Raw genomic sequence first — 24,644 nt, 5'->3', positions numbered from 1 at the left:
AAAATATGTCCAAAGTGTAAACATTTTCGTCCGGTTTGTATGAAATCCGTCATATTTATATGAAATCCGGTCGTGTTTGCATGAATTTCATCAGGTTTGTTGAAAAAGAGTTTGAAATGTATGCGGTTGCGGTTGGATAGCAACCTCCCGCATCCGTGTCCCCGGACTAGTCCCCCCCTGAGCGTGGACGGATGTGGGAAATTTTTTGTAGGTCGCCATTGGAGCTGCCCTAATAAACAAGGTGAAATCAGAAGAGCTTACATGTTTGCAATATATAACTTGACATCAACAATATGTGAATACAGTCAAATTTTGTAAACATGGTCAGGATATATAACTTGACATCAACAATGACCTCTCAATTTACATATTGGTACGTGGTTGTGTTGTTTGAGTAAAAGTTATAAATTGAGGCATCACTAGAATTGGCTCTTATTGCATAACTTTCATGAAGGCTGCTAGGCGTCAGCCGGCTAATCTCAGAGAAAGACCAGCCACCTGATCAGCCATACGATCAAAGTGTGGAGTGCGTCTTACTTCTCTTTGGATCTACACCCAACAAGCCTAGCGACGAATGCAACCTTCTGCAGCAACGAGGATGTTGCGAACTGCACGACTACAGCACCGACGCCTTAACCGTGATACCGATGACGGCAGTCTTACAACAGTGGATGGTGCGATCCAACAAGTGCAACTCCGCCGAGGCATGACACCGTCCACTGCCTGCTCACCCCTCGCCACACATTTGCTTCGATGCTTCAAAAAGCCAGAGAGCGATGATGGCCACCGTCCCTGTCGTCGGTGCCTCCATGATGCTACCTTGCAGCTACACCACCACCACTGATGATGCTTTACAACACGGCCGCCGATGGACGGAGCGAGATATCGATTGAGCAATTTAAAGAGTTTCACAATTTCCATGGCAAACAGAAACACCCAAAAAATAGGTAATCATGGAGAAGTTCAGAATATCAAATATATAATCTCGTCTGACCAGAAAAAGGAAAAGGGAAACGTTTCACACCGGGGCACCGGCGAACCTTCGGCCAGTCGCGAGCCACGCTGGCGCCCCGTGCCCGCCCAAGCCGCACCCCACGCGAGACTCCTGTTTTTGTTGGGCCCCCACGTGGACCACCCCTCCTCCCTTATCTTTTCCCTAACTCCTGCCTTCATCCCCTACCTCCAGACACATCATTTCCCTTGGCTGTATTTCTTCTTCCTTTCCCCGCGTTGCTGCCTACCAGTGCTGCTGCCGGCCGTGTGCTTCGCGAGCCAGGGGGACTGCCTAACTGCTACCTGCCGGCCGCCGCCACTGGTTGCGCTATGGCTGGGACACGGTGGTCGCAAATGCTGCATCCAGTGTGGGGAATACTGGAACCAGAGAAAAAAATGCTACAACCAGTGCATAGGTGAGCTAGAAAGCGGCATTTTATTTTGCTGGTACTAGTAAGTGTCGGCTGTGGAAAAAGCTTCAAGGCGGCATGGGGAAAAAGCTTCCACTGGAGAGAAAATGCTTCAACCGTTTTGGAAAAAGCTTGAACCGGCTGTGTAAAAGCTTCATCCAGCTAGACAAAAAGCTTCAAGTGTCATGAGGAAAAATCTTTCCACCACGAGAAAAAAGCTTCAATGGTAAAAAAAGCTTCAAGCAGCGATGGAAAAGCTTCAACTAACGGGAGGAAAAACTTCAAGCGGCAATGACGAAAAATCTTCCACATGTGGAAAAAGCTTCAACGAGGGGAACACCAATGGTATGAGGAGACGACGGCGTGAGGTGCGGCCGGCAGCACGGTGGTGCTGCGACGGGCGCGCTACGAAGACGGCGGGGCTAGGTGCTGAAACATGAGATGCATCGGCTGTCTTTTGCGTTGTTTCTGAAACGAGGAGCGACAACCGCCGGCGAGGCGGAGGCGGCCAACTGCGATCTAAAGGGGGGGGTGAGGCGCGACCTGTTGCGAGGTCTGCAGCCGGCGGGGACGAGGGGTGGTGCAGGAACTACTCGCAAGGAAGGGGGGATTTTAAGGATCTCGCAATGGTGGAAGATGAAGTCAACGAGGGACATGGGCCAGCTGGCAAATCAGGCGGTTGACGATGCGCTAATCATGCGCCTGGGGTGTGACCGGCCCAAATTTGGGCCGGCGCACCGGCGCCTATTAGAGCATCTCCAGCCGCGCCCCCAATAGCCCCTTCCCAGGCGTTTTTGCCACACCGGCGCCGAAAAAACGGCCTAGGCGCGTCCCCAGAAGCCCGTTTTTCGCCAGCTCGGGGGAAAATGGTGCCGACGGTCCCAGGTCGAACCCGGCGCCCTGGGGGGCGCCTGGGGCATCGGCACAAGAGGAAAGGGCATGTGGGGCCGCCTTGTCGGCGAGTTGAGCGCCTCTTCCCGCTGTTTCTTCCCGCTTTTTCCCCACTTCCCTCCCATACTCTTCCTACCTCCCGCCAATCTCCCTCCCGCTCGCCTCCCAGCCGGCCGCCATGCCACCGAAGAAGTACATCGACCCCCGCGCGGCGGCAAGCGCGACCGCCTCCGTCGCCCTGTCGAAGCAGAGGAAGCCGAGGGCGCCGCCGACCAAGCCACTGGGCATGTCAAACGTCGAGTGGAGGGCGGAAGTTCAGCGACGGGAGGCTGTCACCGCCGACCGGCAGAACAGGGCCATCGCCAAGAAGGCTCGTGACAACGTGGAGTGCGCGGCTGCGGCTGCCTCATCAGCGGACCAAGCCGAGGCCGAGGCGACTCGCGCGGGGATGATGAATCCACCCGGAAGCCATGTCTAGTACGCGCCCTGGGGCCAGCAAGGCGTCGGCTCACCGCAGCCATGGGGATCTCCCTCGCCGGGCTACGCCGACGGGGACGCGCACGGTGGGTTCAACCCAAACGTCACCTTCCCCCATGGATACCCGGCCCAGTGCACGCCCTCTCCCGCCTTCGCCGGCGTGAAGTACCCTCCATACAACTACTCACCGCCCGCCTACGCTTCCTCCCCGACGCCCCCAGTCCGCCGTGGCCCGCTGCCCTTCTCGCACCTCGGCGACACTGACGAGACCGAGGCCGACATGGACGACATCATCGCGGCAGGTTCGGCCGCGGCCGCCGCATCTCCCGGGTTTGTCACCCAGGACGAGACGATGGATCTCAGCGGCGGCATGGACGGCGAGCTCGGCTACGTCTACAGCGAGGACGAGCAGGAGGAGCAGGAGCAGGAGGAGGAGGACGACAAGGAGGAGTAGGAGGAGGAGCCGGCGCCGGTTCCGGCGAAGGGGCGCAAGAATAAGAAGAAGCGGGCGGCCAGGTCAGGCAAGCCATGCATGAAGTGGGCGTCCAAGGAGGAGGAATGCCTCGCCGAAGCATGGAAAGTCGTCTGCCTCGACCCGACCACCGGGACGAACCAGAGCATCGAGACGTACTGGGACCGCATCAAGGTCGAGTTCGATGAGCGCAAGCTCGTCGACCCCTACTTCAAAGGCGTCTACATGCAACACGGCTCCAAGGCGATGGCGAACCATTGGGGGCGTATCCAGGGGGTGTGCAAAAAATGGCATGGGGGCGTCGAGGAGGTCGTGGCTCGCCCGGAGAGCGGCCCAGCATTGAGGATCAGGTATGCCACGCCGGTCACCCGCCTCTCTTCGCCGTGTACGCCGGCCAACTGTTTGTTCCTCCGCGCAGTTGCTGCGCATGTTCGCCCTGTACCGGCAGAGCAACAACGACGCCGAATTCAAGTACCCCCACATCTACAAGCGCATTGACAAGTGCGAGAAGTGGGTGGAAGTCCGGCGCACCCTCGACAAGGCCAAGGAGACCTACAAGCCGGACGCGCCGACCCCTAGCGCATCGGAAGAGCGGCCGGACGTCAACAAAGGTGCCAAGAAGGTGAAATACGCCGACGCGGCTACCACTCGAGTGCAGGAGTCCATCGAGCACTGTCTCGCCGACGCGCAGGCCCGAGCCGTCCTTCGTGAAGAGAAGACCGATGCACGGTGGTCGGTGTTGATGTCGAGCAGCGCCGTCAAGCTCGACCTGCTCCGGACCAACGTCGCCGCGAAGAAGAGAAACACCGATCTGGCTTTCCTGCTTGGCGGGGCGAACATGCTCCAGAGCACCGACGAGGTGGTCAAGGCGTGGTACTTGGCGGAGCGCGGCCTCATCCTGAACCAGCTTCCCTCGACAGCGCCGCCGACGCCGACGCCCACGCCGCCGCCGCCACCACCGCCAAGCCCGCGTGATGACGCCTCCACGACGCCCAGCACCACCAAAGCCGCGCCGACACAGCCCAGCGCAGAAGCAGCTCCGACACCGCCAAGCCCGCGCACGCCAACTCTGCCGACGCCTGGGGCAAAGCCCGCCGAGTGATGCATTGCACACGCGAACTTCTACCGCTCTATTTTTTGTACGCCAAACTATGACTTGCGATCGCCGGATTTGTGGCGTCTTTTGTGAGCGGGAACGGCCAAGTTCGAATTTTCCGCGTCCTGGTGGCGGCGCGTGGGGGCGTGACTGGGAGCTAGGTCACCCTCAGGACCGAACTTGCGTCGATTTGCCCCCAAACCGCTCTTTTTTAGCGCCCTGAGTGCCCAAAGGAAAAAAAAGGAAACTTCAGGTAGGCGGTTTGTGTGTACGGCAGAGTCGAGCCCAATCTCCTCGGACTGAACTGGTTGAGCCGAACCATTCCCCTCCACTGTCTCCCCCACCGCACGGACCCAACCAAAGACCTAGCGACCGCCATGGCGCCGCCGCCGCCGGCGCTCCCGGACGAGCTCGTCGAGGAGACCTCCTCCACCTCCCGCCCAACGACCCTGCCGGCCTCCTCCGTTCCTTCCTCGTCTCCAAGGCCTGGAGCGGCGCCATCTCCGGCCCCGGCTTCCGCCGCCGCCTCCACGAGCTCCACGGGGAACCCCCTGTGCTCGGCCTCCTCCACGACCAGGCCAGCGACCGCGCCCCCTGCTTCATCCCCACCACGGCCTCGCCCTTCTCCCTCGCCATCCCGGACGGCCGGTCCTGGCTGGCCCGTGACTGCCGCCACGGCCGCGCCCTCTTCTTCCACAAGTGCGAGGACGCCAAGGAACTCCTGGTGTGGGAGCCAATCATGGGCGCCCAGCACCTCGTGCCTGTGCCCGCGGCGTTGGAGCGCGGCTACTTGGCTGCGGCCGTGCTCTGCGCGGCGGATGGGTGCGACCACCGCGACTGCCTCGGGGGCCCTTTCCGCGTGCCTTTTGTCTTCCCCGGCAGGTATGGCACGTCGGCGTGCGTGTACTTGTCGGAGACCGGTGCCTGGGGCGAGCCGGCCTCGACACACGGCGACTTAATGGTATACATACAACATTCCGGCGTTCTCGTCGCCACCTCTCAGCTCTACTTCGTCTTCTACGACCACGAGGAGAGTGGGTCGATCCTGGAGTACGACTTCTCCAGGCACTCCCTGACTGTGTTCAGCGCAGCAGACAACCACTTTGGCCTGTATAATCTCGTGCTCGCAGACGACGGTGGGCTGGGAGTAATCCAACACGTGCATCCGCATCTCAAATTGTGGACAAGAGATGCGAGTGATGGCACTGATGCACGATGGGTGCTCAGCCGGGTCATCTCCCCGTGCAATTTGCTCCCAACTAGTGCTCGCTTGGATGAAGGTTATAGAGTGCTAGTGGTGGGCTTTGCTGAGGGAGAAAATGCCATTTTTGTTTGTACGATGGCCGGCCTCTTCACAATTGAGCTGCAATCTGAGCAGGTGAGGAAGCTGCGCGATGATTCTAGCTTCCGTAATGTGGTTCCTGTTGTCACTTTCTACACTCCTGTGCCCCGAGGCGACCACCAAAATCTGTTGCTGTCGAAGCCTGGCGAGGGGGCAGGTGGTGAGGAGGGTGTAGAGGAGCAGAAAATAGTAAATCAGGCGCAACAACTGGCCGACCATGGTTCCAATGCTATCAAGGAGGGGGATTTTGTCAACAGTTTCGAAAGAATCCGCCACGAGCACAATATCAGGTGAGGGCTCTACTCCCAAACTCCTCCCCATTCCAAGCTACGCTGAAACATTTGTATGGATGTGATTGTGGAAACCATGAACTCCCCCTTGGTCCAGTGCTTTTTAAAATTAGCACCATGTGTCATTAGTTGCTTTGTGACTTTTAGTCGTTTTGTTCAGGAGATGAATTTAGAACAGTTTTAGATGTTTTATCCTTTTAGGACGAAGTGGTTGCCAAGCGGTAAGAAGGTATTTGTCTATCACCGTCCCTTTCTTTGGACCAGTGGTGGTGTCAGGGGCTAGGGATGCATAACTGTGTGGCGAAGTGCTTTATTTTCATTGAAGTTTGCATTGCTCTCTAGGTTTTTCTATGGAATAGTAACTTTTGGGATCAACTGCCCCATAGTTTAAGCGGGGACTGCAACGCCCATCAGATAGTCATATACACATAGAAAATGGCCATGTGATTCTATATATGAAAATTGATGGTCATGCATCAATATGTTCTTTTCCTATTAGGCTAAATACCCGTAATGTTTGGTTTTTGACAAGAACACCGACTTGGTCGCTGGTTAGGGGAAAACTCAAATGGCAACAACAGAAGCACTACAAATACTGTAAATAACCTTGGGGTTGTTGGCAGACGCTTCAAGTTTGGTAATGTCAGGCTTCAGATGGCAACAGATTGTTGAAATATGATTTAGCTAAATACTCCCTCCGTTCTGATTTACTCGTCGTGGTTTTAGTTCAAGATAAAGCCTGACACAACACACACGATGTCTCTACTTATTTTCATGTTCCCTTAGTGGTCAATACTCATCCGTTGATGTGTGTACAAGTAGCTACATAAAAGTGGGTATCATTCAGCATTTAATCTGTTATTTTTTGTCAATGCTATTGCATTGTTTGCCATGTTCCATATTCAATTGCAATTGCTCTGAAAAGTCTCCATTGTTTGCTGTTTGCCATGATGACAGTCTTTGCGTTAGTCTAGGAGGGTTGTATAAACCATTTTGCATGTTCTTGTGCATGCGTGGAATGTTGTCCTTTATGTAAAGTTCATGTTTCATTCTGCTAGCATTACATGCCTCTTACAGGAGTGCAGCTTTCTGTTTATATATCAGGTATTCAGCTGTACTAATATCTCAATCTGGTAGTCTAGTTTAGATTCCAGACTAAACTTTTTTCATGGTATATTGTAGTTGACAGAACTTTGACAAGGATTAAGACACCAAAAGTGGATTGACACCTCGAAGAAGTGAATGATGTTCAAGACTTGGTATGAAGATAGCGTCGCAACTAGGATTCTATGATGCAAGGCTGCTGAGGGTGTGGATTAATCTCCTAGGACTTGAAAAAACTATTTTGTGGTATATAGCGGACAACTACAAGACTTTGGGTGCTTCTTGTCCTCTCCATGGCAACTATTTTGTCTTGTGTGGTCAGGGGAGGTAGAGAAGCAGGGGTGACATTGCCGTCGAAGATGAAGGAATAGGAGCTACCGCCACCGTAGTCTCAGGTTATTGTTGGCCCCCGTCACCATCAAGCTCCGGCAGGTTTTCGTGTTGCCTTGATCTCTTGGTGTCTCAAGCTATTGTCGGCGGACGTGGACTTGGCAAAGCGCACGACCCAGAAACAGACTCGCGCTGAGTCGCCCAAGCTGTTTCGCCGGCCTCTGCCTCTGTTCTTCTTCAACCCGTCAGCTCCGCCTCCGCTGCCTTCCGGGCTGCTCATGCCAAGCCGCCTTGGCCTCGCGCTTTTCTGCCGACCTCACCGTGAACCGCCGACTGCCAGGGAGCCTCCAAGCCGCCTCCATTGTTGTGCTGGGTTCCGAGCAGCCATGGCCTCATGCAGCCTCGCTTGAGCGCCGGCCACCTCCGCATCACGCCCGTCCTCTGCTCCACCTCCGCGACCTGCCCCGTTCAATCTCGGGATAGACCGCCGTTCCCGTGGCCATAACCCGCCGTGGATCCCTGTGTTGTTGAGCCGCCGGAGAAGCCGCTGCCCGTGGCCTCGATCCAACCCAGGGCCAAGAGCTCCGCACGCCGTCCGTCTCCCGCGGCACCCAGTTGGTTCACAAGCACGCAGATGCATACTTGTTTAGAAAAAGTACTACAGGAACCACCGATGCTACTTGTCGTCACACATCAAAGTCTACATGCGGACAATTATTATTTTGAAAAGGGAAAAAGGGCGAAGGAAAAACACGTAGATGACCTGCATCTGTACGGATTATCTTTTATGTCTGACTACGCTCAGTATCATTGTCCACGTTCATCCGATGAAAAGACCAGGTGCTATCTTTTCTATGTATTTGATCAACACATATTAAATTGTTTAAAAACAATTACTTTGGTTTGTGGTATTTTTTCGCAGGATCATTATTCATTACAAAGGTGTCGTAAGGGGCGTGCGCCAAATTATTTTTTGCACTAGCACTTGTCCGTACCGTACTGCTCGACGGGTACGTGCGCAAGTCGTGGCCTCTGCTACATCAACACAACACGATTGACTCGCCCGTCCGCTCCGGTTTAAACTGCCGCGGCTGATTCATCTGTCTGTACCCGCGGGCGACTTGCCCGTGATGGCTTTCAGCTTCACCGTAATGATCATCAATTCCACGGCGGATAATTTCTGGGCTAACATATAAGGTGAAATCCATCCAGTATATTTTTATATTATATATTGCTTTCTTTAAAAGAGCAATTACTCCGGCTTGCAAAATTATCTAATGCAAGACCATAAACCACCATATTGGTGCAAATTTAAAGGCCGTCAGAAAATTTGGGTGCTGAATCCAAGAAGCAAAACAGAAAAGAGAAAAGGAACAGATGATAGAACTAACCTAACCTGCTGCATCACTGACCAGGATCAATGGGTACTAGAAGGCATCTTCCGACATCATTGAAAGAAGAACTAAGTTCATCATTTGAACTTGACTGGGCTGCAGAATACTTGCGCTTCTTTGTCCTGGCAGAGCATTTGGGTACTGCCCCGATTTTTTTTAAAGAAAATAGCACTTGGGTGCCAAGTGCCAACAACTTGTTCTGGCTCCTCTGTATCTTTGAATACCATCCGGAAGAGACAAGTTCGCCTTGCTTTGTTTTTCCGTGTGAGTCATGTTATTTGGAAACCCTCGGGTTTCATCGGTATCAAATCCTGCTAGTTTCTCCAAGTTGAATTGTCCTGTCAAGAAAAAGTTGTGCAGTTCCGAAACCTTGAACCTCCACCTTGGTTCTCCTTAGATCGACTAGTGTCTCTAGAAGCCTCAGTTTTTCGATCCCCTTTTCAAAGGCTGTGATTAAAAGCGGTCCCAAGGCTCAGATATTTTAGAAGCAGAAGGTTGTCTATGTACTGCATTTGAGATGATCTCTCCCTATTTGACGCATTCTTGGACACATCTAGGAATCTCAGCAGCAGTTGATACTCGCGGAGATCAAAATTGGCAACACCAACCTGCCCAAATATTGTGAGATATTACTGCCACATTGCAGTTATTCTGTATAGAAAGCCGGCGGACATATTACTGCCACACTGCAAGACAAGGTATTGAAGTTCTGGGAAGCGGACATGTGCGTGATGAACTCACGGATCATGCCATAAGCTGGGCGTGTCTTCACCTTGTCATTGCTGCCTGCCACATCCATGGGCTCGCTCGATGAATGCTCTGATTTTACGAATCCCTAGGCCTCATCAGGCTATTTCTCCTAATAGGATGATCACTCGGAAACACACCAAAATACAGCAAGCAATCCTTGGGACGGGAGCATTGCCTGTCAGACTCGCATAGCTATGGGTGAGCACCTGTCGCATTCTATCTAAGGCGTCGCTCGTCCTTCTCGAGACGATGGCCTAGCTGCCTGCACACATCATGGCAGCCGGATCTTGTCAGCCATGCTAACAAGAACAAGTGGTTGGCCATCATATTTCTTCAGAATCTCTGCTGAAGCTGGCTCCATGTCAACTGAAGCTTTCTTGAAGAACAATTGTTTCGAGTGCTTCTCAATTACCATGTCTTCTTACTTTCTGCACATAGCCCTTCTCAGAGCTGCAAGCGTTAACTACTGACTGTACTCTGCTACTTGCACCATTATCTGTTGGGAAGGAAGGCACATACCATGGTACTCCAGTGATCTGTTTGCATATGGTCGTCTATTGCAATGAAATACCTGAATCACATATCGGAAAATGATTATTTAAGCTGAGATCATGAGTTCAATGAACAGTCAAAATTCTGCATGTTGTATGTAGCAGAATTAGTGAGCAGATGAGTACAATTAATTGAATCTACTTGTTATGAAAGTGCTCTCTAATATCCGCAACAACCAAAGTTGACATTGGAGCTAACAGACACCCACCTACCAAGTTGGTGCTCGTGTCATCTCTTTCTACAAGATCATCATTCGCTAAGATGACCACTTTATACAGAAACAATTTTTTGAATGTTGAGCGGAACTTTTTTTTTAACTCCGCTTATGTTGTCTCAACATAGCCGGTCCCAATCCCCGGTAAAGAAGGTGGGTTGTGATAGGCTTGGCAAGCCAACGTAAAAACCCAGCCACTTTTATGGAGATGAAACCCAAAAGATTTTCGTTATGGGGTAACCCTCTCAGCGACGCGCCACATCGGAACCCGGGTGTGGTGTCAAATGGTCAAGCCCCCCCCCCCCCCCCCCGGGTGGCGCGCCGTATCTTGATCTGGATACGGTGTCAAGTGAGCAAGGATTGGGTCGTCGCATCCTTAGTGGCGCGCTACATCGACGCCCAGATGTAGTGGAAGATGAGCAAGGGTCTTCGCATTTGACTCGACCAGTGTGATGGGTAAGGAAGCTAGCCGAGCCTAGAAGGATTCGCTTAGGTAGATGAAACGTAGAGTCTCTGACAGGGAAGCTTCGGGAGCTAGTTGATGCAGCGGTGAGGAGAAGTGTTGATATCCTTTGCGTCCAAGAAACCAAATGGAGGGGTTAGAAGGCGAAGGAGGGGTAGGATACCGGCTTCAAGCTGTGGTAAATGGACGGCTGCAAACAGAAATGGCGTAGGCATCTTGATCAACAAGAGCCTCAAGGATGGAGTGGTAGACGTCAAGAGACGTGGGGACCGGATTATCCTGGTCAAGCTGGTAGTTGGGGACTTAGCTCTCAATGTTATCAGCGTGTATGCCTCACAAGTAGCCCACAATGAGAACACCAAGAGGGAGTTCTGGGAAGGCCTAGAGGACATGGTTAGGAGTGTACCGATTGGCGAGAAGCTCTTCATAGGAGGAGTCCTCAATGGCCACGTGGGTACATCTAACACTGGTTTTGAAGGGGTGCATGGGGGCTTTGGCTATGGCATCAGGAATCAAGAAGGAAAAGATGTCTTGAGCTTTGCTCTAGCCTACGACATGATCGTAGATAACACCCTCTTTAAAAAGAGAGAATCACATCTTGTGACTCTTAGTAGTGGCAACACTCTAGCTAGATTGATTTCATCCTCTCGAGAAGAGAAGATAGGCGTGCGTGCCTAAATTGTAGGGTGATACTTGGTGAGAGTGTTGTCCCTCAGCGTAGGCTGCTGGTTGCTGACTTCCGCTTTCGGATCCGTGTCCAGCGGGATAAGCGTGCCAAAGTCTCTAGAACAAAGTGGTGGAAGCTCAAGGGGGAGGTAGCTCAGGCCTTCAAGGAGGGGGTCATTAAGGAGGGCCCTTGGGAGGAAGGAGGGGATGCAGACAATGTGTGGATGAAAATGGCGACTTCCATTCGTAAGGTGGCCTTAGAGGAGTTTTGAGTGTCCAAGGAAAGGAGAAGCGAAGCTAAGGATACCTGGTGGTGGAATGATGATGCCCAGAAAGCGATTAAGGAGAAGAAAGATTGTTTCAGACGCCTATACCTGGATAGGAGTGCAGACAACATAGAGAAGTACAAGATGGTGAAGAAGGCCGCAAAGAGAGATGTCAGTGAAGCAAGGGGTCGGGTGTATGAGGGCCTCTACCAACGGCTAGGCACGAAGGAAGGTGAAAGGAACATTTACAAGATGGCCAAGATCCGTGAGAGGAAGAGGAGGGATGTCGGCCAATTCAAATGCATCAAGGACGGAGCAGACCAACTCCTGGTGAAGGACGAGGAGATTAAGCATATATGGCGGGAGTACTTAGACACTACATGAATCAACAGTTTTGCCGTCTGGCGATTACAGACGGTAAAGAGCGAAATACAGATGGCAAAGACTTTGCCGTCATCTGGTTGACGGCAAAGTTAGACGGCGAAGCATAAATCGGCAAAGTAAGACTTTGCCGTCAGCTTTTTGTCGGGTAGACGGCATAGACTTTGCCGTCAGTGAACGCAGTTTGCCGTCAGCCATACAGTGTAGACGGCAAAAAAAAAGTCGCCTAACAGAGACGGACGCCGTTACACGTTTGCCGTCAGGCTTTAAGCTCGGCGGACGGCAAAGCCAGAAGGTTTGATGGCAAAGTCTTGCGTTTACTGTCAGGCGGCCCAAGAGGCAGACGACAAAGTCGCCAGTTTTGCCGTCAGGCGGCCCAAGAGATAGACGGCAAAGTCTCCAGTTTTGTCGTCTAGAGACAAAAGGCAGACGGCAAACCCCTGGGCTGGGCTGCAGTCCGATTGCACAGGCTTCCGCCACATGGGTACTTTTGCCGTCTAGAACCCCATTTGATTGACAGCAAAAGCTATGTATTTTTTTGACATAATATATATTTATTTGGCACACAATATATATCATAATTTGGCACAGATATAAATTGGCACAGTTTGTATACACAATATAAATCATAATTTGGCACAGATGACACATAATTCATAGCACTGTTCCATAGCAAATATGACACAATTCATAGCACTGTTCCATAACACATTCATATCAAATACCACACAGAGTATACCAAATGCCCATAGCGAGCTAGTCCATAGCAAATATAAGAGTACAAAGTTTTCCATAGCAAGAGTACAATGTGTTCCATAGCAAATGAACAAAGCAGGCATCAGTACGTAATATTTGGCACTACAACAAATGTCTTCATGTCCATATCATAGTCCAAAGAGCATCTGTGTGGCAACCTACAAGATGAAATCATCAACATGTCAAATGTTGGCATAATAAAAAAAGGGCTTTAAATCATCAAGATGCCGAATAGACAAAAGAAAGTACTTGAAGACCTTGTCCAATTTTGAACATGTCAATTTAACATTCTAGATCATGAAAATCTTCAAGAATAAATCATGAAAACAAATAGCTACTTGTTTCTACTTATAAGATTGATTCATTTTAACACTGTAAATCATGAATATCTTTGAGTGCTCTCTAAATCATGAATAAAAATAGCTTCAACTAGTCTCTAAATCATGAAAATAAATAGCTTCAAGAATGCATATAGCTAATTAAGATCATGGTTGAAATGGTTCAAATCTATCATGCTTTCAAATGGTCTCTACTTGTCTCTATTATAAGTTTGATCTTCAAATGGTTTAAACAGTCTCTACTTACAGGTTTCTAAATCATGGAGATCATCAAATGGTCTCTAAATCATAAAAATAAATAGCTATGTGTCTCTAATTATAAGACTGATTCAACTTAACACTCTAAATCATGAATAAAAATAGCTTCAAGTGGTCTCTAGATCATGAAAATAAATGGTCTCTACTTGTTTCTACTTAAAAATTTGATCTTCAAATGGTTTGTATGGTCTCTACTTGGAAGATTCTAAATCATGGAGATCTTCAAATGCTGTCTAAATCATGAAAATTAATAGCTACTTGTCTCTAAATCATGAATATCTTCAAGTGGTCTCTAAATCATGAAAATCATGGAGATATGTAGGCACTAACCATATTCGATCTCAAAGGTTCGGAGAACCACCATGGTCATTGGCGTTTGGGCCTAGTGCAGGTGAAGATCCATCATTATTTGACCCATGGCCTGATTGATCACTACTAGAAAAAGGGCTATAGATGGAAATGACACTAATGGCGCACCAGACAAGTGGTGCGCCATTAGTATATACTAATGGCGCACCACCCTCTGATGCGCCATTAGTGTTGAAACTACTAATGGCGCACCCTGACCACGGTGCGCCATTAGTACCAATTTTTTTTTTGAACTAGTGCGCCTGTCCAAACATACTAATGGCGCATCCCCTGGTGGTGCGCCATTACTAGTTGTAACTAGTAATGGCGCACCATCCAGGAGGTGCGCCACTAATGTTATTTTTTTTATTATTGCTTTTATTCCTTTTTTTGCAAAAGTTTTAATGGCGCACCGCTAGGGGGTGCGCCATTAGTAACCTGGATTACTCATGGCGCATTTGTTGCTGGTGCGCCATTAGTAAGTGGGCAGCAACAAGATAGTTTGGACAGCCTCTCCTCCCACACTCACTTTCTCCCCACTTCATTCTCTCCACCGCCTCCTCCTTGTCTCGGGTGCCTCCTCTTTTTCACCTCATTTCCACCATAGATTCATTCAAATTAAGTGGTTAAGTTACCTTGTTTTGCTAGGTAAGTAAGGGGGGAAGCTATATTTATGTTGTTCTCCCTACAAACAATGTGCACATGCACTTTTTATGGCCTAGCTAGATCTATGTATGTTCGTGGTGTTGCATATGTTTGTGGTGTTGCATATGTGTTTGTGTTTGGAGGTGTACCGGTATTTGAAATGCGATAGTTGCCAATATTTTGTGTTGATTCATTTCCGTTTCGGCGAGAATTTTGGCATTAAGCATTCTTTTTGGTCCTATTTTTAGGGAAAGTCATGCCAAATTTTTTCTTGGTTCTAAAATATCGTTTTGCTCTACCCCGCAGGCGACCATGGTCCGCACGATGACCGAAGGCATCATGAATAGATTTTTGAGGTCCGCGAAGGCCGAGATGCTTCAAAAGAACGAGACGGAGATAAGATGTCCGTGTCGAAGATGCAAGCTGAATAGCCTTATTGCGGACCCAGATTCCGGGCAGGTGCGGGACCACCTGCTCTTGCGTGGTTTCATGGATGGCTATCGGTGGCAAGGTGATGAAGATGACTACGAAGTCGTTCATGGGGGCCGGGCAAGAAATGAGGAAGGGCAGCAAGACAACCACCGCGGCTCGGGGGGCGAGAAGACGAAGAATTCCCAGGAGATGATCACGACGGTGATGCTGTACACAGTCATCATGTAGAAGATACAGGACATGATGATGATGCCGGCGGAGCAGACGACGTTGGACCATCGATGGGCTGGGTGCAGGACCCTCATATTCAAGAGCTGCTTCTCAAGCAGACGGATAACGCAAGAGCTGCCGCCCGAGAGAAAGCCAAGATGGATCAACTTGAGTTAGACGCGGTTACTCCGTTGTATGAAGGATGCAGGCCCGAGGATACTCGCCTGAAAGTAACGCTCATGGCTTTGGAGATGAAGGTAAAACACAAAATGACCGACGCATGCTTCGACGAGAACATGTCATTCTGGCACGAACGTCTTCCCAAGGGGAACAAGTGCCCGACCAGTTTGGAGGAGGCAAAGAAAATCGTGTGTCCTCTGGATTTACCGCACGTGAAATACCATGTGTGCATGAACAATTGCACCATTTATCGGGACGAGCACGCGGAGTCTACAATATGTCCGGTGTGCGGTGTCACTCGATACAAGAAGAGGAAGAAAGCTCCTCGAAAAGTGGTGTGGTACTTTCCGATCACTCCTCGTCTGCAGCGGTATTTCGCGGATCCTAAGGTAGCAAAGCTCCTGCGTTGGCACGCGGATAGGGAGGAGAAGAAGCGAGAAGATGACGCAAATGATCCGGAGATAGATAAAAAAGACAAGATGCTGAGTCACCCTAAGGATGCGAGCCAGTGGCAAGCATTGAACTTCGAATACCCAAAATTTGGGAACGATCCAAGGAACATCGTGCTGGGCGCGAGCACCGATGGAGTCAATCCGTTTGGCAGCCAGAGAAGCACACATAGCACCTGGCCTGTGTTTGTGTGGATGTACAACCTTCCCCCCTGGTTGTGCATGAAGAGGAAGTACATTCACATGAGTATGCTAATTGAAGGGCCGAAACAACCAGGGAACGACATCAATCTGTATCTGGGGCTGCTGAAAGAGGAGCTTGACACGCTGTGGAAAACGCCAGCCAATACGTGGGACGCCGCAGAGAAAGAATATTTCCCTATGAGAGCCGCACTGCTCACGACGGTGCACGACTATCTCGGTTACGGATATCTTGCGGGGCAGGTAGTCCACGGATTTTCTGGATGCGTAAGGTGCATGGATGACACAACGTATCGCCAGCTAGATAGAGATCCCGGGTCTTCGAAAACCGTGTTCATGGGACATCGAAGGTGGCTTCGCGACGATGACCCGTGGAGGAAACGCAAGGATCTGTTCGGTGGTGAAACCGAACCCCAAAAACGCCCGTGTACGAGGAGCGGCGAGGAAATAGACAAGTTGTTGAAAAATTGGAAAGACTGCCCACTGCCGGGAAAGAAGCAAAAGGCGCCAGAGCCGGGAAAGAAGCGAAAGGCGCCAGAGCCGCTGCTGAAGGTATGGAAAACGAGGTCTGTTTTCTGGGACTTGCCGTACAGGAAGATCCACCGTGTGCCTCACAGCCTTGATGTCATGCATATTACGAAGAATGTGTGCGAGAGTCTGCTTGGTACCCTGCTCAACATGCCAGAGAGGACCAAAGATGGGCCGAAAGCAAGGGCAGACTTGAAATCAATGGGCATCAGGCAGGAGCTTCACGCTATATATGATGATGATGATGATGATGATGATGATGATGATGATGATGATGATGATGATGATGAGGCGAAGCAGGACACAGAAAGTCGTCGCAAAGGCAAAAAGGCCAAGAAGACCGGAAATGACTACCCTCCCGCGTGCTTCACTCTAAGTCAGGAGGAGATCGAGCAGTTTTTCACCTGCCTCCTAGGAGTAAAACTTCCTTACGGTTATGCGGGGAAGATAAGCAGATACCTAGACCCAGCGAAGCAGAAGTTCAACGGGATGAAGTCTCACGACTGTCACGTGCTGATGACGCAGATACTTCCAGTTGCAATCCGTGGGATCATGGACGCGCACGTCCATGAAACGCTATTTGGCCTATGCAACTTCTTCGACGTCATCTCTCGGAAGTCGATTGGCGTGAGGCAACTCAGAAGGCTACAGGAAGAGATCGTGGTGATACTATGTGAGCTTGAGATGTACTTCCCGCCCGCATTCTTCGACGTTATGGTGCATCTGCTGGTCCATATAGTGGAGGATATCATCCAACTCGGGCCGACGTTCCTGCACAACATGATGCCGTTCGAAAGGATGAATGGTGTCATCAAACATGTCACGTCCAGAAGGAAGCATAGCCAGGGGCTTTCTGACCGAAGAGTGCATCTCCTACTGCACGAATTATCTAGGCATCGAGAACCCCGTTGGTCTGCCTGTCAACAGGCACCTCGGCAGGCTCGCTGGATGGGGTCACCGTGAGGGTCGCCGCGAAATGCATGTCGACTTCGAGGGTCGACTCACCGACTTTGAAAGAGCAAACCTAGTCGTGCTACAACACATAGACGTGGTCGATCCTTGGATGGTAGAGCACAAAACCTTTATTAAGAAGACGTACGATGACCGAGGCCAACAGAGGACGGACGGAGATATACTCAAAGAGCACAACTCATGTTTCACGCGTTGGTTCAAGCAGAAGCTTCTGTCGTACCCTTTACATGAGGATTCTTCCGCGGAAGAACAACTCATATTCGCCTTGTCACAGGGCGCCGAGCACAACCTGATGACCTATGAGGCGTACGATATCAACGGCTACACATTCTACACCGAGGCCAAGGACATGAAGAGCGATGGTTATCAGAACTCCGGGGTAACGATGGAATCCTACACCGGTAACGACAAGGACAGATACTACGGAAGGATCGAGGAGATCTGGGAGCTGAGCTACGCTGGAGAGAAGGTCCCGATGTTCCGTGTTAGATGGGCCAAGAACGTCATAAAAGAAGACCGGTATTTCACCACCATGGTTATACCCGAAGCCAAATCCAAGACCGCGGGCGCAAACGTCACCGCGAAAAATGAGCCATGGGTACTGGCTTCCCAAGTGGACCAATGCTTCTTCATTACCGACCCGCCAAAGCCCAGTCGTGTTGTCGTGAGGAGAGGCAAAAGGAAGATCATCGGAATGGATGGAGTAGCCAATGAGCAAGACTTCGACAAGTACGGCGACCCGAGGATCGAACATGACGACGATGATGAAGTAGCAGCATACACCACAAGAAGAAGCAGGACCACCCTACCTAAAGGACGTCCGTTCCACAGAAGAACTCCATATGCGAAAAAGAAGGGCAAGAAGATTGTGAACAGATAGCTAGCTAAGATCGATTGTATTTAAATCGTAGCCTTCATTTCTCGATTGTATTTCATGGGTACTTTTTGAACTATCATGAATATTTTTAAATTTCATGGACACTCGATCTCGATCCCGGCCCCCTCCATCTCGATCGCTATCCCACCTCGCCAGATCCGGTCCCCCTCGCCGCCGAGCACCCCCCCAGTCCACCGGCCGCCGCCGCCGACCCCCCGCACCCTCGATTCCCCTACTCAACCGCCGCCGCCGACCCCCCGCACCCCGCGCACCGTCTTATAAAAAAATAAGTATCAAACAGCTTTTTAAATGCTACTGTCTTATAAAAAAATATTACTGTTATTATTTAAACAAGTTTGAACATATTTAAACACAAATAAGTATGAAACAGCTTTTTAAATGCTAAAAAAAATTGTGGAGCCTGGGAGTCGAACCCAGGACCTCCTGGTGTGAGAACTGGCTGCTGACCAGTCGAGCTAGTAGAGGGGACTTGATGTGGATCAGTTCTGGTGGTACATAACCTGTTGGCTCGAGTTGAAATAAAAAAAATACTAATGGCGCACCACGGTGAGGTGCGCCATTAGTATGGACATGCTAATGGCGCACCACGGTGAGGTGCGCCATTAGTATTGTGCCCCTTCGCCCGATCCCCCTTCCCTCTCCCCCTTCGCCCGATCCCCCCTTTCCCTCTCCCCCTCGCCAGTTCCCTCTCCCTCTCGATCCACCGCCGCCGCCGCCGCTGCCCTGACCCTCCCCCTCGCCCTCGCCCTCGCCCTCTCCCTCCCTCGCCCTCTCCTCGCCTTCCCTCTCCCTCGCCCTCTCCCTCGCCCTAGATCCCCTTCCCCTCTCCTCTCCCGACGCCGCGGCCACGCCGCCTCGACGCTGCCCCGCCGCCCCGACGCCGCCTCGACGCCGCCCCGCCACCCCGACGCCGCCCCGACGCCGCCTCGACCCCGCCCCGACGCCGCTGCCCCGCCACCTCGACGCTGCCCCGCCGCCTCGACGCGACCCCGCCGCCCGGACGCCGCCCCGTCCACACCACCGTCGCCGGAGCACCACCACCACCACCCGTCGCCGGAGCATCCTTATCCTCTCCGACCGCCTCCTCCACCCCGGCCCGCTCCTCCAAGGTAAGCTACTGTTCTGCATTAGAGAAGTTAAGGGGAGTTAGAATATTCTGCTGTTAGATTTGATCGGTTTCTACCAATTTATAGCTGAACTAGCCTAAGGCTTAAGTAAAATGCTACTGTTTGATTCTCTCTGAAGAAGTAAATTACGTGAAATACCAAGCAAACAACTTATTACTTCTGCAGACAAGAGTTAGCTTAGGGCTTGATGGAATGCTGTTTAGGGCTTTAGGCTACTTCATAAGTGTTATTTAGTATAGTGTGTGCATACAAAATTCCAGCAAATATCATAGATATATGATATATCATGTTCCAGCAAATATCAAACATATATGATGTATCTGTCTAAAAATGAAAGGAACTCCCTGCCTTGCAAAAGAAAGTGCAGTATTTCTGCCATTCTGTTTGGTACTTTGTAAGTAGAGATCACATATGTTTTCATATTTCATTTCAAAGGAACTATTTGGTTCAGTCCTCACATCATAATATTCCACAAATTATGCCTACGCAAATTGCCTATTTTCTTGTATTTTACCTTATATTGCTTCATGTGAAATTTGAAAATGCGACTCGGTCATCTTCACACACAGAACAATACAAATAAAAGAAAAAAAATCAATCCATCTTAACAAAATTATGGAGCTATATTTTGATTAGTACAAAATTTCGTTCCTGCGTGCACTGGGCCCAGACATGCCAGACCTAGGTCAAAAATCTGCTTCATTGTAGGCTAAGGGACAACTCAGATGAGTAAGGTACATATCATATTCCTGGGGAGATAATCTTGACAGAGCTGCCATGGTGGAAGACCAGGCAACATCTGTCAACCAAGGGATCGGATGTATTTATCTTCATGGTCCCAAACTCCCAAATCAAACCAAAAGCAAGGCAAAATTAACAGAAACCACCAAAAGGGAACTGACAAGATGCTATGCATAGATCTTAAAGAAACAGAAATAAACAATGAAGCTCAATAGTTATTTCACAAGACACTAGCCATGATCTCTACTTGTTTGAACAGAATGGAGTGAATCAGAACAAAGTATATGTAATATTCACAGAGGCCTAGACCAGCTTCTCGGCACAACTAAACAAAGCTGCACCATGAGTACCCATGTAAAAGCCTCATCATAAGTACCTGTCACATTTCATCATTTTCATCTCCATTCCACTAGACATAACAAAGCTAGGGCAAGAGCAAAACATCATGTTTACAAAGGCAGTAATCCTGAGGACTGAGTTTGCAGTGCTAGACCATGCACCATGATGTGTAGGCATGCAAAAATCATTTATGCAACTGTAAGAGTACCAACCAGATTACACAAATCATTTTTTCTTCAGAAGTGTGTCATAATTTCCCTGTCCTAATTGTTGTTTTGATTCAGAAATGATGATTTGCTACAACCAGTGCATGCATGCCTTTTTTCTTCATTTTTAGTAAAGTGCTCTGTTCTGGGTCATGGACTTTGTGCCATGGACCAGTGCATGCATGCTGCTGCTGCTGCTGTACTACTTGTCAAGTGATGCTGCTGCTGCTATCTGCGAGCTGCTGCTAGTTGTGATTTTGTCAAGTGATGCTGCTGCTACTTGTGATCTTCTAAAATGACCCCTTTCTCCTGAAACGTTGATTAATTTCCGTTTCGGTTGAGAAATGGGGCACTCCAAGGTCAAGAAAATTAGCAAAGGTCATGCCCAATTTTCTTGACCTAGAAGGTGCCCGATTCTCAACCGAAATAAAAATTAATTTGCTTTAGTGGTTGGATTAGTTTAGTATTTTTTGTCCATATAATACTATTTTGTTGCTTCATACTTGTACTGCTCCTGCTGTTAGTGTACAGTAGAATAAGAATTACTCCTACGAAGGAGTACAATGTTGATTGCTTGCTTGCTTACATATGTGATTAATTAATTAATGGCCAAGATGTCTTTGAGCCTAGTCTACAACGTTGATTACTCTGCTCTGTTGCAAACGCGTAGAGCATACTTGCGCCGGCAAGCAACTGGTTTGAGAATACTCATACTTTTTCTATTTATTTAACCGTCACTTGTTGCAACTAGTAATGTTATAATAAAACTGTTAATGATGCTATTTACCATTAAAAACGCCTTCTGGTTGTCTTTGGACTTTGGTTGTAGTATAGGACCTTGTATTCGGCGGGCAAACAATAATTGAGAATAGTATATATCGTGCTGCTTTTGGTCTTGATAATGTTTCTCGTGTGGCATTGATCGACAAGTAACAGTTTGCCCGGTCACAATTGCAACAAAGGGAAGCGACACAAAAAATTGTTACATGAAAATGGATCGGATAGACATGTCTGTGCGGGTAGCGGACTGATGGATATCCTTGGTTGTATACATCTTATTCAGCTCGCAACCAATAACCGCGGAATGGTTTGACAAATGTATTATGCTCTTTCTTGTCTCGATAATGTGTCTTGGGGTCATATCGAGCTAAACTTTAGTAGTATACTCATAGCAAATGCCTCGTCATTTCACGTGGTGTTGAGTCAAGAAATAACGTACCGGGCGGCTGAATACGAGCATGCGGTGTGTCCTCTCGACCCGTCGACCCCCTTTTCCAGTTGTCCTGACCCTTTAGCTCAACATCAATTCGACCACAAAAACAAGAACAAAAAGTGTTGCCTATGAACAAAAATAGTATTCTTATTCTTTAGTGGTTGGATTATCATGCAACAGTGCCTTCAAGATCCAAGGCAATATCACAAACATCATAGGCAATTTGACCAAACTCACAACCTTGTATCTTTGCAGCAACCAACTTTCTAGACACACCCCTCAAGAACTAGGTTACCCTGAGAACGTGGACTTGGACCTTAGCAACAACACACTAACAGGTTCTATCCCAAAACACCTAGGCAATATCACAAACATCTCTCAATTGTTCCTTGACAATAACCAACTTTTTGGCGACATTCCTCGAGAATTAGGTTATTTGGTCAACTTAGAGATCTTGTTCCTTGACAATAACCAACTTTTTGACCAAACTTTGTTTCTATTTAGAGAGAAACATGGCCCACAACGATGAGGCCGGGGGTTCGGGCGGCAAGGCATTCTGGGAGCTGTCCCAGGAGATGGAGGAACAACCTCACTTCTATGAGGACGCCGCCTTCCCCACCGATCCTAATACCACAGATGGTGCCGCCGAGGATGACCACACTGATGCCACCACTGATGGTGCCGCCGAGGATGCCACCACTGATGATGGCGGCGCACGCACAGATGGCAGCCAACCGAAGAGGCAACGGAAGGACCGGCGCCCGATCGTGCTCCGCACCCTCAAGGAGGAAGTTACTGAAGTGGACTCCAACGGGAATCCAACGGCGCCCGAACGAATAGTCAAGGGGTACTCGCTTCAGCTCGGGTGCATTGTCCGGAGCACCGTCTCGATCAACACCGAGAACCTGAGGCATCCTGACCGAGGGAATTTGCGCCACCTCCTCTTCACGAAGCTGCACGAACGATACAAGTTCCCCGCTGAATTTGAAAACACAAGCCTCAAAGGGAATAAAGTGAACAATGCTGCCCTCACGAAGATGAGCAAGGCCCTGTCTACTTGGAAAAGCAATGTGAAGAGAATGATCGAGAAAGGTGAGAGTTATCAGAAGATCAAGGAGAAAAATCCTTCGATCACCGAAGATGACTACAACGACTTCAAGATCAATTGCTCGAGCACCGCAAGCTCCCAATCAAGTGAGTGGGGGAAACAAATGCGGGAGCTGAACATAGGGGAACACACACTCGGTCCCGGCGGTTACAGAGTGGCGGAGCCTATATGGGACAAGGAGGAGGCGGACCGTGCCGAGCAAGGCCTACCGCCCCTCTTCGATAAATACGGTGACAAGCAGACCAGGAACTTTGTTAGGGCCCGGTACAAGAAGGACCCGAAAACAAAGGAGCTTACCACGGATCCGAAGACCAGGCAGCTTGAGCTTGTTCTGGTAAGGAATACACCCCCGCGTAATTAGCTCCATATGGTTGCATTCTAATTAATGAAGCCAAATTTCTAAATGGTTCACATTCCTTCCGCAGGCGACTGAAAGCAGTAGCGCGGGGTCGACTAAGAGCAACCCTTGGGACACCACTCTAAATAGGGGGTTGAATGTAATGAAGAACAAGGATAAGCTCAGTAAGCCGACGTCAGCTGGTCGTGTGGCCGGCAAAGGCTTGTCGACAAAATGGGGGTCATACTATACCGCTGGTGTGCGGAAGGAGAAAAAGACCAGCTCGGAAAGCCAGGCGCGAGAGGTTCAAGAACTCAAGGCACAGGTGGCGCGGATTCCGGAGATTGTCCAAGAGCAAGTGGAACAACGACTCGGAGCGACGATCACCGCCCTTGTGCCTACCTTGATCTCGGGGTTGAGTGCGTGGATTGCGGGCGGCCAACAGGGGCCGCCCCCGATTCCTAGCTTCACGGCCAGCAACTCGCATAATGCGATGGCGGGGCCATTGGTGCCTCCGGCGGAGGCGGCATTGGTGTCTCCGACGCCGGCACGGGAGCTTAATGCACCCGGGTGTACGCCGGCCGGCACCTCTTCAGCAAGCGGCCGCTCCGTCAACTGCACGCCCGCCGTTGGCGGTGCCTCGACATTAGCCGAGCTCGACGCCATCATCACGGTAACTAATTAAGCCTCTCTCGGCCAGGACTTCATCTCCTTGCCTTTGACTGGGCATCCCTGACGCCCTACATGTTTTCGCAGGGCGCCGCCGACGTTCCGTGCACTCTCCTCCACTTCGTGAACAACGAGTTGGTCGATGTCGCCAAGGGCAAAATCGTTCAACCGGGCAACCCCTTGTTCCACGGTACCCAGATGCCACCCAACTTGTTTAGGGTTCAACTGGTTCGGGTGCTGCCAGGCTGCGACGACTTGTTACCTCCGATTCGACCCATCGGGGCCGACGATGAAGACTTGATGACCCTCAGCGCCTGCCTGAGCTGGCCCCTGCTTTGGCCGAAGAGCCAGATTCGTTTGGGGGCGGGGGACACCACCCCAAAGACAACACCGCCAGTCGTGCCGGCGCCAAGTCGGCCCCATGGCAAGACCGCCGTAACGGTGCTGGACATCCCTATGGCACTGGATCCAAACATGCATATGGCACAGGATCAGAACGACAACGACGACGACGATGACGACGACGATGATACATTTGGCAACGTCGATCAGTACTTTGCCGAGCATGGGTACGATGGCGACTTCATGGGGCCTCCTT

The 24,644-nt window shown here is 50.2% G+C and overlaps 1 pseudogene; it reads left to right on the top strand.

The window, feature by feature from the left end:
* The first annotated feature begins 4,716 nt into the window (after positions 1 to 4,716).
* LOC123060525 (uncharacterized) lies at positions 4,717 to 7,147 on the top strand (annotated as a pseudogene).
* The last annotated feature ends 17,497 nt before the right edge of the window (positions 7,148 to 24,644 follow it).

This window comes from Triticum aestivum, chromosome 1A (assembly GCF_018294505.1).
Source record: "Triticum aestivum cultivar Chinese Spring chromosome 1A, IWGSC CS RefSeq v2.1, whole genome shotgun sequence".
Classification (NCBI taxonomy): Eukaryota; Viridiplantae; Streptophyta; class Magnoliopsida; order Poales; family Poaceae; genus Triticum; species Triticum aestivum.
The sequence above is the reverse complement of the archived record's forward strand: the minus strand, read 5'-3'. Positions and strand labels throughout refer to the sequence as shown.